Source organism: Parambassis ranga, unplaced genomic scaffold (genome assembly GCF_900634625.1).
Source record: "Parambassis ranga unplaced genomic scaffold, fParRan2.1 scaffold_21_arrow_ctg1, whole genome shotgun sequence".
NCBI classification, from domain to species: Eukaryota; Metazoa; Chordata; class Actinopteri; family Ambassidae; genus Parambassis; species Parambassis ranga.
The window spans coordinates 8,495,676-8,513,774 of NW_021144767.1; the positions used below are offsets into that span (position 1 = coordinate 8,495,676).

The window sequence follows — 18,099 nt, forward strand, 5'->3', positions numbered from 1 at the left end:
GAGTTTGACCATGTTTGCTGCCATCTTGTGGTGAAATGTTAAATATATATAAATAATAATCATTTTTAAACGTGTGATTTCATCCTGTGGACAACAGTACTGGTGGCATATTATGACATTATTGATTTTATGACAGAGGCTTCGGCCCAGTGAACATATGAACTGGACTTTTGGTCTGTTCTACAGGAAGAACCCTCAATGATAATGCACCAACAATCCCAACCAAAGAAAGGAACATAAGGACAGAAGAACCAAACAGGAAGAAAATAGAAATAACTATTGTTTATATAACCTAGAAAATTTCACAAGACATTTTGAGTGGGCCAATGCGCGCTCACCCACACTCTGCTGCCGGTCCGCCCCATTATATACCACCAAACCTCATTCCTGATCACCATATGTGAAAGATGCCACTGATGACATTTCATGCTTTTACAGTGTTTCTGGTTTTATATAAGGTTTAATAGGCCCCAAGCTTCTCCATTCATTCTGGATGGAGGAAATCCTAAAGATGTGGATGTGACTTTGGCTGCTATTTTATGAAGTTTGGTAAAAGACATGAACATGAGGACTCAGTATGATAAAGTCCAACTCTTATGAGCAGTTTGCAGTTGAAATGAATATTCTGTGTAGAGGCATGCCAGACTGATAGGCTTCCAAAGTTAGCTGGGTTTTGTCAGGGATCTCACCAGTTTCCCATTATTTCCTATGAGGGGGGTTAGGTCAGCGTAAGTGGCTTGCCTGTCAAAACAAAAAGTGGCACAGACATGGGGACTCAATATGTCAGAGGTCTAATGTTTATCTACATTTTACATTTTGAATGAAGGTTCTGTGTGAAAGCATGCCCAAACACCATGCCTCCAAAGTTTTGACAGTGATTTGATGCCTGTGGGGAGGGTTGATCGCAGTTTTTCTGGATTTTTTCAAACACCGTTTTATTCCGATCGCTACCAAACCTCAGAGGGTAGTAGTCCTGACCGAGCCGGTCGATTTGATGTATAATTTGTAGGGGTGGCTAGCGCTAGTTAGCTGTGAAATGAATTAGAGGCTTTATTTGAAAATCAGTGTGTGTCTGTGTAAGTGTGTGTGTGTGGGGGGGGGTGGGTTGGGGACACTCCCTAATGCATGTTAAAACATGTTTAAGTGTTTATTTTGAAAATCTACACGTCAGAATATCCTGTCATTGTGCAGGGTCTTTTATTTTGAAAATCCATGTTTGTGTGACTGTGTGTTGGCAGGTGTGTATAGTGTGTGTCTGCTGATTTGGAGGCTTCTATTTGAAAATCAGTGTGTGTGTGTGTGTGTGTGTCTGCCTCTGTATGGATCAATACAGTGAAGTTACATGAATGAATGAATGAATGAACCCAATGCATTGTTAATGGGAGCGGCCATCTTTGCTGATGTCATCAGAGAAGTCAGTCAGAGCACCTGTTACAGTTACCATGGAAACGGCACCCTCAGTTTTCGGCTTCCTGGTTTTGTGACTTTTGCCTTTTCTCTCTCTCTCTCCCCATTCACCGTCTATGTCGTTCGCCCACTGTTTTTTTGCGATTTACCTGAAAACCGTACGTCGGAACGGAAAGAAAAGTCATAGCACAGGTGTCCCGGTACAGCCGACGTCCTGTAAAAGTTTCAGGTCGCTCACATTAAAGCTGTGGGACTAGTTCTGCTGAAAAATGTGTCCAGAAGAAGGAGAATAATACAGGAAGCGGAATAAGTATTTACAATAGTAACAGTGGAACAATATCAGGATAGATCAGGAGGTCTGAGTCTGGTCTTTCAGTCCAGATCCTCCTCCAGACTCTGATGAAGGAGCTTTGGATGATGCTCTTTATCCAATGATACAGTTGATGCTGCTGTTCTTCTCATGTTCTAAATGTGTCGTCTGTCTTTACTCAATTGCTGCAAATATCCAGTTTGTGTTTGAACACAAAGCTGATAGTTGTGTGTTTGTTCATTCAAACATTAGTGACAAAAAGTCTGATGATAAACTTTTTATGAATGAACAACACATCAGTCAGTAAGACAGAATGAAGCCATCAGATGTGTCAGATGATAAACTGCAGCTGTGTCCTTTTTCCTCTCCATCAGATTTCTGTCAACTTGAAGTCGACACAAACTCAGTGCACACAAAGCTCAAACTGTCTGACAAAACAGGAAGGTGACACATGTGTGGGAGGAGGAGCCCTATCCTGATCATCCAGACAGATTTGACTACTGGCCTCAGCTGCTGTGTAGAAATGTTCTGACTGGTCGCTTGTTTTGCTGGTCGATTGTTTTCTCCAAACCCAGCAGTGTTGACTGCTGGTTTGGAAGAAACAATCAGTCCTGGAGTCTGATCTGCCTCTGATTGTGGTTACTCTGTCTGGCACAATAACAGAGTAACATCCATCTCCTCCTCCTCTGTCTCTCACAGAGCAGCAGTGTATGTGGACTGTCCTGCTGGCACTCTGTCCTTCTACAGAGTCTCCTCTGACACACTGATCCACCTCCACACCTTCAGCACCACATTCACTCAGCCTCTACATGCTGGGTTCTGGTTGGGTTCTGGTTCCTCAGTGAGTCTGTGCTGTGTGTAGAAGCAGAGTGTGTGGAAGTGACAGCAGCTTCAACTTTGTGCTTTAAATGTTGATGATGTTTCACTTTCATTTGAATCACTGACTGTGATTTCAGGTCAGAACATGTTTTTGTCTTAGAAGCAGTGAAATGAAGAATGTGAAGCTGAATTTATGATCATGAACTTTGACATGTCCTCACAAATGAACCCTTACATTAAGAAATGCATGATTCCATGTTGTTTATGGCTCTGATATTAAAATGTAGTATTATAATAGGAGTTAATGGACCTAAGTGGAAAAACACCATTTAAAACTGCTGCAATACAAACACTAATAACTCCAACTCAATATTTGGATCAACTTTGACATGACAGATATAAAATAATGCCTGAGCCTCCCAACTTGTACAATAACTTGTCTGTCCGTTCTTTCTCTCTCTCTCTTCCTCTCCCTTCCTCTCTCTCTCCTCTCCCTCTCCTCTCTCCTCTCTCCCTCTTGCTCTCTCTGCTCCTCCTACAACAAAATGCCAACAGGCAGAATGACCGTTTGATATAATAATGATAATATTGCTCCTCACGTGAACTATACTTTATATATTACCTACAGGTTTCATAGTTTTTTTATATTATTATTTATATGTTTTTTTTTTCATACTTCTTGATTCCACTTAGTATTTCGTGAGAATTACTTACTCTGATTACTCTTATTACTTACTCTATATTGGCCACTACTTTACTTTGACAGCAAGGGAGAATATTTTTTCCAACTGACTAGTAATTCAAAAGTAACATTTTCACAAAAATATTCTAGAAAGATAAATCACCTTTGAAATCAATCAAAAGACGATGTGGAAAAATTCTATATTTCTGCTGTAGACTGAACACAAGTTGAGTACCTTAGTCCTGACAAGTCTTTCCCAGTGTCCCTGCTGCTGTTTGACTAGTTTGAGAACGGGTTGGTTGGACTTCATTTCCCAGCAGCACTGTTCAGCAACCATATTCTGGTAAAGCTCCAGGTCGGCTCTGTACTGACGACCATTCACTCTGCCACTGCAGAACAAAAAGAGGGCATCAACACACTCCAAGTTTCCTCCATACCAACATTAATATTCTACATTGTTTCATGATCATCTCTCAAACTCTATAATCTTCCCCTATATCCCTCCTCATTCTTTGTCAGGGTGAACCAATAAACCACTATAATTCCTTGGAAGCTTCCCACAGGTGAGCAACCACAAGGAATCATGTATACTGACAGTCAAGAAATGCACCAACAACCAAGTTACATATTTGCTGCTGATAGAAGGTCTTAGGAATCAGATGGGCAAGCTTTATTCTACTGTTATGTAATGTATACAATGAAAATCTGACACAAATGAGGGCGGGTATATTGAGTCTGTGCAAACAAAGAAGTTTGTTCCCTGACAGACCACATATTGTACGACGTCTCGTGCCTTTTTGTTGAGTCGTCTCTTCTGTTAGTGCTGATGACCTGCTGTCTGTAGCTTCCATCTGCCCCTTCAGGTACACCTGTACACATGATTTATGGAGTGTCTCAGCTCATTCATAGTAGCCTATATAAACATCTATCTGTGTGCTAGTTTACACCATCTCTTGCCTCTTAGTGTCAATCTGCGATGTTTAGTAAACTGTGGATCTGTATAGAAGTTACAAAAATGCTTTTACCATTTCCAGAGGGGTTTAGAGAGGCAGCCAGGCTAATCACTGGATACACGTCTATCACATCCCTCTACCTGTGTATGATAGCCAGCGTTCAATTAAACATTTGTGACAGTGTGTATGTGACAACAACAACATCAAAATGGATATAAACCTTAAGTGGCTACAGAGCAGAATGAAAGGTATTACAGGAGCACAGAAACAAGAGAGCAGAGGCTGGTGGTTTCCCTTACGCCAGGGGTCTCAAAGTAGCGGGCCCGCGGGCCATTTGCGGCCCGTGAACCGATATTTTGTGGCCCCCCACTTGACATCAAAGTTTAGTGTTAGTGCGGCCCGCACATATTTCTCACACGCACTTATTCACTGAGCTTGTCCTGTGCATTTTATTTTTTATTATTAATTGCCGTCAGTATTTCTCTGATATTTAGTTAGAATTCTTTTTAGGAGTGGCAGCCTCAGTTCTGCTCGGCGTGTCGTTTCTGTCTCTGCATGCTCGCGCATTTCTCCGCTGCAGAGGAGTTCCGCCCCCCCGACACACACACACACACACACACACACACACACACACACACACAGGCGTGCGCACACACATGTGAGCGCACTGCACCAGAGGAATGAGAGCGCGCATTGAAAACTGTGCCAAGCGACGCGCTGTCTGTTGGACAGGTCTCAGCAGCCTATAGCCTGCTGGTATGTTGACGGTGTGTTTTCAGGTGCTGTCTGTGCGCATGTAGCAGTGCTCCGTCAGCATATAGCTCAGTTGGTTAGAGCGTGGTGCTAATAACGCCATGGTTGCGGGTTCAATCCGTGTACGGGCCATTCTGTGGTTATGCTGAGAAAACAGTGTGGACTGTGAAATCACAATCTTCAGATGATGAGACTGACTCGCTGCCTACTGCACTAACGAGGCTCAGAAAGAGGTGAAACATGGTCTTATCTCTTTTTCTTTTTTTACCAATGTGCCAATGTGAATTAAAAAATGATTAAATTATATACACTATTATTTATTTAATAGTTGTGATTGAGATATATATTTTGTTTTCTTCAACATGTTTCTAATGCAGCTAGCAGTATCTCTTCTCTCATCTTCCTCACCTCTCTTCCTCTGCCTCTGTCTCCTCTCTTTCTAAAGCTGAGCTGCAGCTGACAGACTCTTCATTCTGTCTGTTATGATGCTACGAGCACGTCACGCCCCCTCCCTGAACATGACCGGCTCGTTATCATCACTCATTCAGGTCAACAGCAAATTAGCAAAAACCCACATAGTAGCAACCAATCCTGCTCCTCCGCTGCATGTTCACCTGAACTGCGGATTCTGCTGTTCAGCAGCGAAACGTCTTTAAACCCTTTCTGTCTGTCTGTTTGTGTGAGGCTGCAGTGAGAGGGCCGTATGAGTTCTGCACACACGTTTCAAAGTTAAGATTAAGACTTTCAATACTTTAAGGGCCTTCATTTTCCCACAGTTGATTCATCAACTTTAATACTGATTAAGACCCGCGGACACCCTGACCTCAAATGTCACTTTGTATAACAACTTGGTGCAGTGAAACTGAAAGTGTAATGTATTTTATTGTGTCAGCCTGAAACCATTCAACCATGTAGTGTGGTCCAAAGAGACTACACTAGTGTGCATGTGCATGGAGATCCAAATCCCAAACAATCCATGAACCAATAACACACACCGCAATTCATTTTATTCACCACTAGATGTCCTACTCGAGCACTGTGTCAGAGAGTGATAAGAGAAGATAAGATAAGATAAAACAGTGGAGACTGCGACCTGAACGCAGCGCCTTGGACCGCTCGGCCATCCTGACATGAAAAGCGTGCTGTCCACAACAAGTTTGGAAAAGCTCAAGGATGAACACGTAATAAACAATCTGAAATCTTCACTGACACTGATGTGGACAGACTCAGAGTGTGTCTGTCTATGCTATCTCAAAAGTCTTGAGCCAGAGATGAGATTTTTTCATCTGGTCACCACATGATGAATCGTTCTGACTATTGTAGTACCTTGAGATCTGCCTTTCCCAGGTGTTTTGTCCTTAAGGTGAAGCAGTCTCTGCCTCAGGGTGAAACTGGGTTTGAAATGTGCTGGGACGTTTTATCCTTTGCCTCCTCATTGCACACCAGTTGCTCTCGGTCCAGCAAGTTTTAAAATGACAGTTTTTGGAAGTGTCAGATGGACTGTGCCAGGGTTTGGTCCTCAGACATGGAGGGGCATAAAGTGATCTTGGAGATGAAAAGAACCGTTGTTGGCAGGATTCGAACCTGTGCGGGGAAACCCCAACGGATTTCAAGTCCATCGCCTTAACCACTCGGCCACAACAACTAGGAAACGGTAACAATGAAGAGTCTGATGACCCAGGTTGGTTCTGTCCATGAGTGCATTGGTCTTGTCCAGGTTATCCTGTCCAGTTTGGTGTTGGTGCTCCTTTACTTGTTTCCATTTCATTCGAAGGTAAATCTGCGCGACCCAGAGTCTCCGTTTGACAGACAGCTATCACAGACAGTTAAGTCAAGTCAAAATTCCGGAATGAACAAGCAGAAATCTAGAACAAGTGGCAGCATTCCAGTGTAGACATCAGTATTCCAGAATGATAGGCAGAATTCCCTGCTCTCACTAATTTTAATTAATTAATTGCTGCTCTCACTGACACTTTCTATCAGCAGTATTACTACACAGCTGGCTGCATGGCAGTGAATGACATGCTGATTACAACACAAGTCCACTGTGATGGTCACTTAGACAGGCACTGAAATGTTCTTCTTTGTGGAGCCTCTTCCAAACCATGATCTGACAACTACTAAACATCCAAGACATGAACAATAAAAATCAACCTTTCATTCATGTTAGGCTGAAAACACATCAGAAGAGTCTTCGTCACTTTGTGAGATCAGTGAGGAAGAGTATGTTCCTCAAACAGAAAGTGAGACTTCAGTAGATGTCAGACAGCACAAGAGAAGCAGAAAGACTGATGTGAAGCATCAAGGTATCATGCTGAAGGTTAGTTCATACTTTTAGACCTTCCTCACTTTGTGAGGCCTCAAACAGTCTTTATGCTGCTAAATATTGTATTAGACAAATGGAAAAGAATCACTGTTGTGCTAATATCACAGATGGATAGCATCTCCATCACAGTCTAATATAATGTTGTGGTCCAGGTGCTCCTAAGCTGTCAGAAGATGCCATGTTTCAGTGTCTCCTTGAAGCCTGTGTAGATGAATGTATGGAGAGCAGCAGCAGCTTTGTTGTGACTCACAGCTCTCAGTCCTTGTAAATGATTGGAATGCATGTAGTGCTGTTTATTTCCACATTGTCCTGTTTAGCTGTCCAGGAGACTTACAGGCACACGGTCAAATGAACAGTAACACTTTGATTTGTGGGATCAACAACTCAAACTGCAGCAAACACACAAACAATGTCTCATTGTAGTAAGTTAGTCAATCAGCTACAAGCTGAATGTCTGTCCTGACCTGGACACCTAAAACTTCTGTCTATGCACACATATTTACAGCCATAATCCCGTGAGGACAGTTGTGTGTCTTTCCACTCTCATTGTTGTACAGTAAGACGCATGAGCTCAGGACATTTTCAGCAGTTGCTCTGTTCTAGTTCACCATTTTGTCTGGCTCTCTGCTTATGTTCTGCTTTGATTCCAAATACAAACATCCAAACATTTTCAATGTATATGCTGCACTAATCTCAAACATTCTGTTCAGAAATAAACAAATGCATCTTCATTTCACAGTCACACATGTAACCAACTTAACCTCATAACTTCATATAGCGTACTTACTCTCTGGTTATGAGTCTAGCTTTAAGGTAACACAGACAACATGGAATTAGCGTCTGTTAGCAACATGCTATTACGTGTTTCTCTCACTTTGTGAACACTCGTAAAACATAAACAAATCTAACAACACTGTCTGCAGTCACTTAAGATACTAATGGAACAGATCTGATCACTGAAGGTGAGCTGAATAACACTGATGACCTGGTTACCATGGTAACTGTCAGTGGCTGGATATATGAGGCAGCAAGACAACATTTGTGTGTCTAACATGGACTGAGGGTCATGGTCTGGGTACTTCCTGGTTGTTGTTGTTGGTCTTTTTCTCCTCTTTGTGTGTGAGTGAAGGGGTGAATGTTTACTGCTGTATTAGCTGCAGTACATATTCATGAAAGGATCTGATTCTTCAGCATTGAGCTGTGTGAGTGCTGCTATCAGGAAATCAGAGTTAAACAGTGAGAGCAGAAATCCCCCAGAGGGCTGGACCTGACTGCTGTCCTGATAAAGACATGAGCAGAGACATGAGGAGGGACTGTCTGGAGGACACACAGAGTGGACATGGGTCACAGAGTGCTGCTGCTGTTTGTGTCTCTGCAGCATGGGCAGCTGCTCCTGCTCCACTCGTCACCGGCTGATTGTTCACACCTGTGATCAGTCATCAGCCAATCCTGCTGCAGCTTCCATCTAGTATATGTGTCCAATGGAAGCTGAGCAACATGTCAGCTACACACATAGAAACACTACACATAGTTTGTCATATAAATAACATGGATTGAATCATGTTGTACAGTCAATGGAAACAAAAAGCACTGAGAGTGGTGCTGGTAGTGCAGCAGTGGATGGAGGCTGAAGTGCTGCCACCTAGTGTCAATATTTGGTATTACTCTGACTACATATTCCACCTTTAACTCTCTGCCATATATACTGTGCCATGTGTGAAGTGATAATAAAATGTGAATGTGAATTATTGTAAAGAACTTTACTTATTATCCCTGTTATAAGTGAGCAGTGTGTGTGTGTGTTTGATGGAGTGTGTAATGTCTGCTCAGTGTTACTGATGCTGCTGTGTGTGATCTGAAAACTGATCAAACTGTGATGTGTCTGATGCTGACAGAAGAATCAGAGGTCAGACAGTCGGATCCTCTCTGTGACACCTTTAACATCATATCAGAAATCTCTGTCTGCTTCTGGTACATGCAGCTGATCACCAGCAGGGGGCTCACTGCTTTGCTGTCACTCAGGGGGCCTGTTCTGTCTGCCACTGGGATATGATGAGGTGAACTTCAGAGTTTGAATGGATTTCATTTGTCATGTGTTTATGATCATTTTATGAATCAGTTCAAATAAAGGAGACTCACTGAAGTCACAGTTAGTGTTTTAATACTTATACACACTTATTTTGAAGCTGCTATCAACTTGATGAGTCTTCCTGTTGAAGCACGAGGCAGGACGTGTGTCAGAACATCCATGAACTGAGTAGATTAAGAGGAAAAGCTGATGTGTCACAGCTGCTGGTTGTGTTCTTTCAGTGTCTCCATCTTGATGAAATGAGGCGTTTTACTTCCTCCAAGTAGAGTGGACCTGGCTCACAGAGTGCTGCTGCTGTCTCTGTCTCTCTGTGAGCAGCATGTTAAACAGCAGGCTCTGAATAGTGACGTCATGATGTCACAGTCACATCAGTCTAATCTCCCAATCGGAGAGAGAGCTGTCATCAACAGCAGGAAGTGCAGGAAGCTCATGGTGTGCAGGCCTCTGATGTGTGGAGGCTGTCGGCTTGTAGCAGCCAACAAGAAGGGAGTTTGTAAAAGTTCTCTGTAACTTTAGATGTGAGGATTCAGAAAGAACTTAGATCAGATATGTGCAGCACTTGTGCAACAGATACTCCAACAGTGACAGCTCTTCTGAAGAAAGCCTGAGGAGCTGAGACCTGGATGAGACACTGATACAGCTTTGCTCTGCTGACAGGAAGGATGAAGGCTGACCACACACACACACACTGACACACACACACACACATACACCACACACACACACAAGGGTTTTTATGGTTTAGATGGACAATTTCTCGAAACAGGCCTGAAGGTGGTTTAGATGGGCTACCCTTTCCATGGTCCTAGAGCTATGGGAGTTGGCTTAGGTTACTCTAGAAAAATTGAAAAAAATTTGGGTCACTTCAGAGTTCAGATACACGCAACAGAACTCTATACACATGACCCTGCTCCAACTGTGGTTTGAGCAGACATTTCACTTTTTGATAATCTGTGGTTTATGAGAACAAGAAAATGCATTATCTGGACTATGACGTCACTTTTAAATTAACATGGATTACATAAATACACACCTGACAACACAGGATTAAATGGACAGGTTGTTTAACTAGTTTGGTTGCCTAGCAACCAACTTATTGTTATTCTACGTTTATTGCACAAATCCAAAACTAAAATAATAAACATATAAACAGAAAGAGGTGCATAAAAATGAATGCACTTACATGTTCCTTCTTGCTAATATTTTAACAGGAACATTCTACAAAATAAATATGGGAGGTTTCAATATAAAGATAACTTAACTAACACAACCGTGTACTCTTCTTTGCACAGAATTTAAATTCAATTTGATTATAAGTGCATTTACATTAATCAAATGTAAAAAAAGCATGTCACACATGCATACAAAACAAACTTTTTAACTCTAATAACTTTATATTAAATCTGTTACTACAACGTAGTTACTCTCCCATATTAGTAACTGATTGCTTTTAGAAACTTGGTTTCTATGTGCAAATCTGTGGATTTACATACATTACATTTCCTTCTGTGACTGTCTTTTTGCAGTTACTCCTCGGTTTCTAACAAAGTCCCTGATATTTTGCACTGTTCTCTGTGCTAAAACAGACCCTTCAGCCATCTTGCAGTGAGTGCATTCAGTTTTGGTTGCCAGTTGTCCTTTAGATATGTGATCTTTAAAATGTCGCATTACTGCGTTGACCTCAGCCTTGGACCATGGTTTCTTTGGTGCTCTTCTTACTTCATTATCTGGACAAGCATCTTGTAGAAAAACAGAAGACACAGACACAAACAAGTGTGTTAATACATTTACCTATTGCCACAGATTCCTGTTTACTTATTCCTAGGATTAAATCATTTTTTTACCAATTCATCATAATTTCACCACTGAGACGAAGTTTCACATAAGCTGCAGCTGAAAAATAATGAAAATACTCTTTATGTAGTAGAGTGCAATGTTTAAAATTAAATATTAAAATTATTTTGCCAGAGGTATCAAGTTACAATTAAAGTAGAAGAGTATAAGTAGTAGAAGTGTCACTAAAAATCAGTCTGATGGCCACTTTCAGGAAAGACCTCCTGTGGCGTTCTGTGCTGCTCTTGGGTAGTCCCAGTGCTGTTCATGCAGCGTGCATGAAGGGGGTGAGGCGTGTTGTTCTCCTCTGTCACATCCACCACAGACTCCAGCTGAAACTCCCAGGAGGAAAATCTGCTTGTGGGTTAAACCACCTGATTTCAAACATACCCGGAACCCATCAGAAGGTGCTAACTACTAGCACTGCTAGGTGCAATCAATAGTGCAGCTACTATTGCATCATAATAGTAGGGGTAACACTGACGTGTCAGCCCTCCTTGTGTGAAGACAATACTACGTTAAGACGTGCATGTCTACTTGGGGCCTCTGTAGCCCAGTCTTGCCGCACCTAACTCAACATGCAACCCAGCTCCTGATCCAGACCTCGCCTCTCTTACCTACTGCAATGCCCTCCTAATAGGTGTTCCAGCCGGTGCTTCTGCTCCAGTATGCAGCTGCACGTCTGATTTTCAACCAGCCAAAAAGAGCACCACTGCTACACTGCTTACATCAAATTCAAAGCACCAGTGTTGCACTCTTAGTAAGGTTTTTGATTGTGTTTGTTTCATTTGAATGTTAATCCTCTTCTTTTAAGTTGCTTTAGACAAAGGCATCTGCTAAATGCATACATGTAATGTAAATGTAATGATCTAAACTTCTAAAATACACAACACTACTATAGTTATCTATTTATTCTTTTGAATTTGATTTGTGTCTTTATATCAACTTTTTGAAATGTGTTTTCCATCGTCTCCATGAATGTGTTTACGCCTTATGTAACATTGCTACTGCAACTAAACTTGCCTTACCTTCAGATACAGAGACAGTCTCATTTACCGTGGATGTCACTGTTGACAACAGTTTCTGCTGAACACATATGGAAAAAGTTTTGTCATGGTAAAATACATTTCATCATCAGAAACACAAGTATAGTGTAAGGCAACTTACCAAAACCTCCCGTGTCATGGAGCGGCTCTGTGACTGTAGACTCTGAAGCAGCATCAACAGGTTCACGAGTTTCACACTCTGTTGCCGTTGTGAATTCCGTTCCACTATCATCGGACTCATTCTCGCCGTCCTTGGCTCATCATCACTAAACACAATTTCCTCTGGGACATGGTGTGAATAAAGGTCAAATGAAGCAGTGTACACATGCACTGTGTTCAGACTAAATAATCACTCAAGATATACATACCCTCAAGTTCAATCTCATCCAATGATTTTCCTGCATTCTGGAAAGATGTACTTTCTCCATTCTCACAGCCTCCTCCGGTTTTGTATTGAGAATTCCGAGCGCAGACACACCAACAAGCGACCAACTTCCCTGAGCTTCTGTCTCATGTATTCACTCTTTGTAGCATCTTGCCCATGTCTGTTGTAGAGGGACTGGGCAAACTGAACAATACACAGGTCATTTCGCACAACCGAAGCAACCTCATCCTGTTTCATGGCTGTCAGGAGCTTCCACACACCACCTGGAATCCGGTGACTGGATGCAGTCTGTAGAGCAGCAGCCAAACCCAGCACTCTGGTTCTTCCAGGTTCCTTTTCAGTATCTTTATTTTCTGGCTTGCAGGGGCATTTGCGGACATGTCGCCAAAACTCTTTCCGAATGTACATCCCTTGACAATGCATACAGGAAATAAACTTTCCTGCCAATGATTTAGTTTTAGGTTTTCTCTTAACTTTCAATGGTCCATCTTGTAAAACTGCAACGTTATGTCTAAAATTTCCCTTATTTCTCATTTTCTCTAATAGTGTTTTCCGCTCTTGCGAGTGCTCAGGTAGGGAAAAAACATACAAACATACAACTTCAGCGTGCGTTTTATGTGTTCTCAGGTGGCGAGAAATTTTGCTTTGTGGCTTACCACAAATGTAACAGTAATTTTTTATGGTCATAGTCAATTGACTTGAGTTGTGATTGAGAAGCTGTGCTTCATCCTTTGGCTTTTTCTTTGATGCCTTTTTGGTGGATGTACCTAAATGTGATTTTTTAGCAGCACTGGGAATCACATGGTCTTTAAGAGGTGTGGAGCCTTGGATTGGCTAGGCCAAACTTGGATTTCTGCATCTGATCCATGAGATGTTCCTTCAGCCATAACAGTTTTTTCTGTAACCTCTCTACCGCTAGACATCGAGGGTATGCTTGTATCTGAATCATTATCATTTTGTGACTCCGAGTCTGGTATGTACTCCTCATCAGACAGGCTGTGATCAAAATCTGATAGGTTACCCACTTCTGAATTGTCCTCATCTGACACCAGATTGTCCACAGAACATATAGAAGACTGTGGCTCCTGAAAGAATGAGAAACAAATTAAATAATTGGAAACAGCAAGAGATGTTAGATATTCAAGAAACCTTATATAGGGACTCACCTGTGAATGGTGCTGGAGGTCATCTGTAATTCGCTCAAGGCATTTTTTATGCCAGACGCCCAAACAAACTGTAACACATTTTAAAAGTTTTAATTTTATGGGTAAATTAAAAATGTCTTGTGTCATAGCAATGATTTACACAGAAACAATAGAATGTTGTTTTAATTTTAATAGAGCGAATAAAAAGAATTAAAAGACAAGAATCGGGACAACCTTTAGCATAGTATCCACTTTTGTTGCCAGCTGTTTATATTTTTTAATTAAATTTTAATTTAATTAAATTATTTTAATGGCTGTATGTGGAGTTATTTTTAGTAAATCTATACTGTTATACGAGCTGTACAATGACTCCTTTAGGTTGTATCAAAGTTTTGTTTCTATAGTATTATCCCATGAAAAGATACAACAGATACAACAAAAATATGAGGGGTGGGCTCACCTTTGTGAGATACTGTAAATGAGAATGCATACACCAAAGGATCAGTTTATTACATGCAACTAGATAAAAATACATGTAGTGTACCATAAAAATGCCACAATAAATCCTCCATCCTGAAGGTTCAGTGTTTCAATAGTTTTAAATGTGGAGGCTTTATTTCTTGGTGGTGTTGAACTACATACAACACCACATTTAGACTTTATTTAATTATATTAAATTGACAAAATGATTATTGCATGTGTCCTAGTAGGCTATGACAGAACACGACACAAAAACAACATATCTGACAATTGGCATCCAGTTGCATCAGTTTGTATGCACAACGTTAGAAGGATTTATTTTTGGACTGTTGTATTTAGACACCTTCCCTTTCAGGTGCACTATGTTTTAGGTAGATGTAAGGAGTGCACGTCCACCTACGGCCCTGTACTACACCACTGTACTAAATACTGCAGCTTACCTTTGCACTTATATCCACGCCACTTCAAGGAGGATACAGGTCCCACACACTGGATTGCACTTGTCCAAGGATGATACTGTTGTGCACACAAGCTGATGCTTCTGACACTGTTGGTGAAAATGTATGGTAATATTTAATACATGTGAAAAGCACATACTGATAGCTAGAAAACCATATAACGTAACCTAATATTAACATGGCATACAATATACTGTACCTTTTTATTGCAGACAACTGGATCCATTTCATTAGAACCGATGAACTGTTTCGTGCCATTTTCAGTGGTTCCCTAAAACAGTAAAAAGAGCCACGGTTAAAAACTACATCTGCATTGATATCCGTTTTCTCATGTTAGGTTTTGTTAATACCAAAATTGAGGAAGAAACGTAGTGTAAAGAAATACTTGCTTTACAACCTTTATAGTTTTTTAGACATACAGTTTTTTAGACACATTATACTAAACCAGATAAAATTCAGCTTGTCCAAGAACTTCTAAAAACAAACTGATGACACTATCAACCGCACCTTGAGGATTGGTGGTTTACTGCTTAATTCACACACACATTCAGATCCTATGCCAACTTTCACTTTCAGGAGAGAGTACTTACAAAACACATTTCACATTCAGGTGACTACATACACACATACCTACATTACGTGTTGGTGGACTTACGCAAGTGCTAAATTTTATGTACCGTTTCATTCTGGCTGTGTGGACCAAGCAGTGGACTTGTCAAGTTCCTGCCTTCATCCATCTCAGCCTGGTCGCCCTCGGCCATCTCCTGTAACAAATACATCATGGAGGAAATTAGTAATGGATATACATCCACAAAGAATGTACTTTGCCACACGCAAAGTAATGAAGGCCTACATTTCATTTACCGTTTCATGCTGGCTGAGTGGACCAAGTTCTGGACTTTCAGACTCTGGTTGTTTTCATTCACAGACTGTAGCAGATTCAGCATGGACAAACAATACAAATTAACATACTCACATACTGGAAATGTACCATCCCATAGGATATTTGAGGTTGTAGAATGTCTTATCACCTTTGATGATTCAAATTCCAAGTTGTGGAAGGAGAATTTCCCAACTTAAAACTGTGCATGTTTGTGGTAGCATCAGTAACAAAGAGCTTGCTGTGAGGGTTACAGTGCTAACCACTGCTGCCCCCTCACTAGATGTAATTAAACACTTCAGTTTTGCAATATACCTGTGGTAGCACAGTACTTTTCTTACCTTATCAAAGCTTCTGAGAGGACCAGCTGATGTAGCTCTGGCCTTTTTTTGGCACCGTCTTGTTGGCACCTTGGAAGCACGTGTAGAAGGCTCTGATGAGGATGATGACACAGCGTGCTGCTCCTCATCGAACTTTCTGCAGATTCCTGAAGAGTTTAACAACAATCATCAGACGAATGACAACATAGTCAGTCTCTTTCACACTGTATGTAGTATGTATTTTAATACATTAATGTCTAACATACATGAATGTTGTAAACAAGCACATTCAAACTAAAGCTACAAGGACAATATACATTGTTCCATAGTTAGACCATAACCACTATCAGAACTATCAGTTTCACAAAACGTTTTTACCACTTTGGATCTCCATGGCCAGTCTGAGTTGCCATAATTATAGGTGAGCTCTTCTCCTGGACTTATGTCTCGGGTTGCAAACAAACACAAGCGTGGCTTCCCTTGCAGGGTCAAGCACTTCATCTTGGCGTTTGGGTTTATGTGGTTGTCATGTACTGTATTAGTCTTCCAAATGACCCATCCTCTTTGGCTGCATCAACACTACAAAACCACAACAATAATTTATAATTAGGCAGCTCTTAGTTGGTCTAATATAAATTAACATTTTAATACTTGAAGATTCTATTATTTAAGTTCAAAAACGTCTTTGATTTAATACCTTTTTTTATATATATATATATATTATACCTTCATTATATATATTTATACCTTCATTCCAGAGGCTTAGATCCTTAATTTAATATTATTTCTGTGTTCACTAAACCAAAAGCAATGTGTCATTTAGTTTTGATTAGACAAAGCGAAATATAATACACACCACCAGAGTTTTCCATCAAAATGGAACTCAAACATGAACACCAGCTTGTCATGGTAAAGTCTCTGTCTTCTTTCACATTCTTGCTTGCTTATGAGTTCACCTCGATATTCCAACAGAAAGTCTCCTTTTTCAATGGAGCCGTGGTGAAGATGCCACGACCTAATTAATACACATAACAAATAGATGACAAAAAGTAAGCTGATGTATTTAATCATAATTAAATCAAGGGATTCAACTTACCTTTGAAGGCATTGATGAATTTGATGTCAAATCCTACTTTGTCCCTTTCAGCACTAGCATTAAACTGTGCATCCTGCTTTGGATCGAGCCGTCTTCGTCTTCGCATTCTGTCTGATATGTGTCAAAAACATGCAAAACAAAAAATAAATCAGGATTGTGTTCATTGCATGACAAGCATGAGCAACACACAGTAATCTATAAGTAATCTAGTAAAAAGACAAACAGAAGCAGGATGCTGTGCTCATAACTGCATCTTAAATGTTAAATGCTACTAAATGTATGAACCATCTCAGCCAGAAATAGGGTGGGGCGGCATTAAGGTATACGGCGGGGCACACAGGTAGCGACGGTATCATTTTAATACCGGCAATAAAAAAGTGTAAAAAGAGTGTTTTTATTACCATGCGTAACTTCTAACATAAAGACTGCACAATGCTGCGCTCTTAACATGGTAAAATTACAAAAACAAACAGAAACACATCGGGACGGGCTCAGCAGTTTAATACCGCGGTCCGTTCGCTATATGCGTTTTTAAATGGCCTCAATAAAAACTATATTAAGTGAAAAAGATCGCTTGTCATGTTTCAGGCAGTTTAAAATGCACTTTACCTGCCGTGAAGTGTCGGCTGCAGCAGCTGAATTAAAATGAGACGTGCGCGGTGTCTCTGCAACTTGCAATGCGTATATGCGGCTTAATGTTACGATATATTTGATGATATTTTAATCTTAAATTAAACTACACTGCAAAGAAAACCTGGATTGTCAAGCAGCTGCTTTACCTGTCCGCCTCTCTGCCGAGCATGACGCAATGGCTGCGTTTAAATGTCCTCCCTGAGAACTAAGCACCGAGCCCGCGCGGACTAACGCCGTTTATCCAGCCGCTCCTAACGTAGCCGAGCTCCGGTACGCAACCAAAACACACAGCGGTGGCCTCACTCCATCCATTAGGCCACGTGGTCTAGTGTGTTTGTCACATAAACTTTTGTCAGAATGTTATTGGCATAGTGTTTATGATAAGAGTTTTTGTTGTTGCAGTAGCCAGCGCAAACACATAGACATATTCTGACTAACATGGGCACTGTAGATGTCTTTGTGAACAATAAATGGACAATATTTA

General features: G+C 41.0%; 1 non-coding gene across 1 annotated transcript; it reads right to left on the minus strand.

Moving 5' to 3' along the window:
• Positions 1 to 6,487: 6,487 nt before the first annotated feature.
• trnas-uga (transfer RNA serine (anticodon UGA)) lies at positions 6,488 to 6,569 on the minus strand. Its single transcript has one exon. It is a non-coding gene; the product is annotated as a tRNA-Ser (tRNA).
• Between the last annotated feature and the right edge of the window lie 11,530 nt (positions 6,570 to 18,099).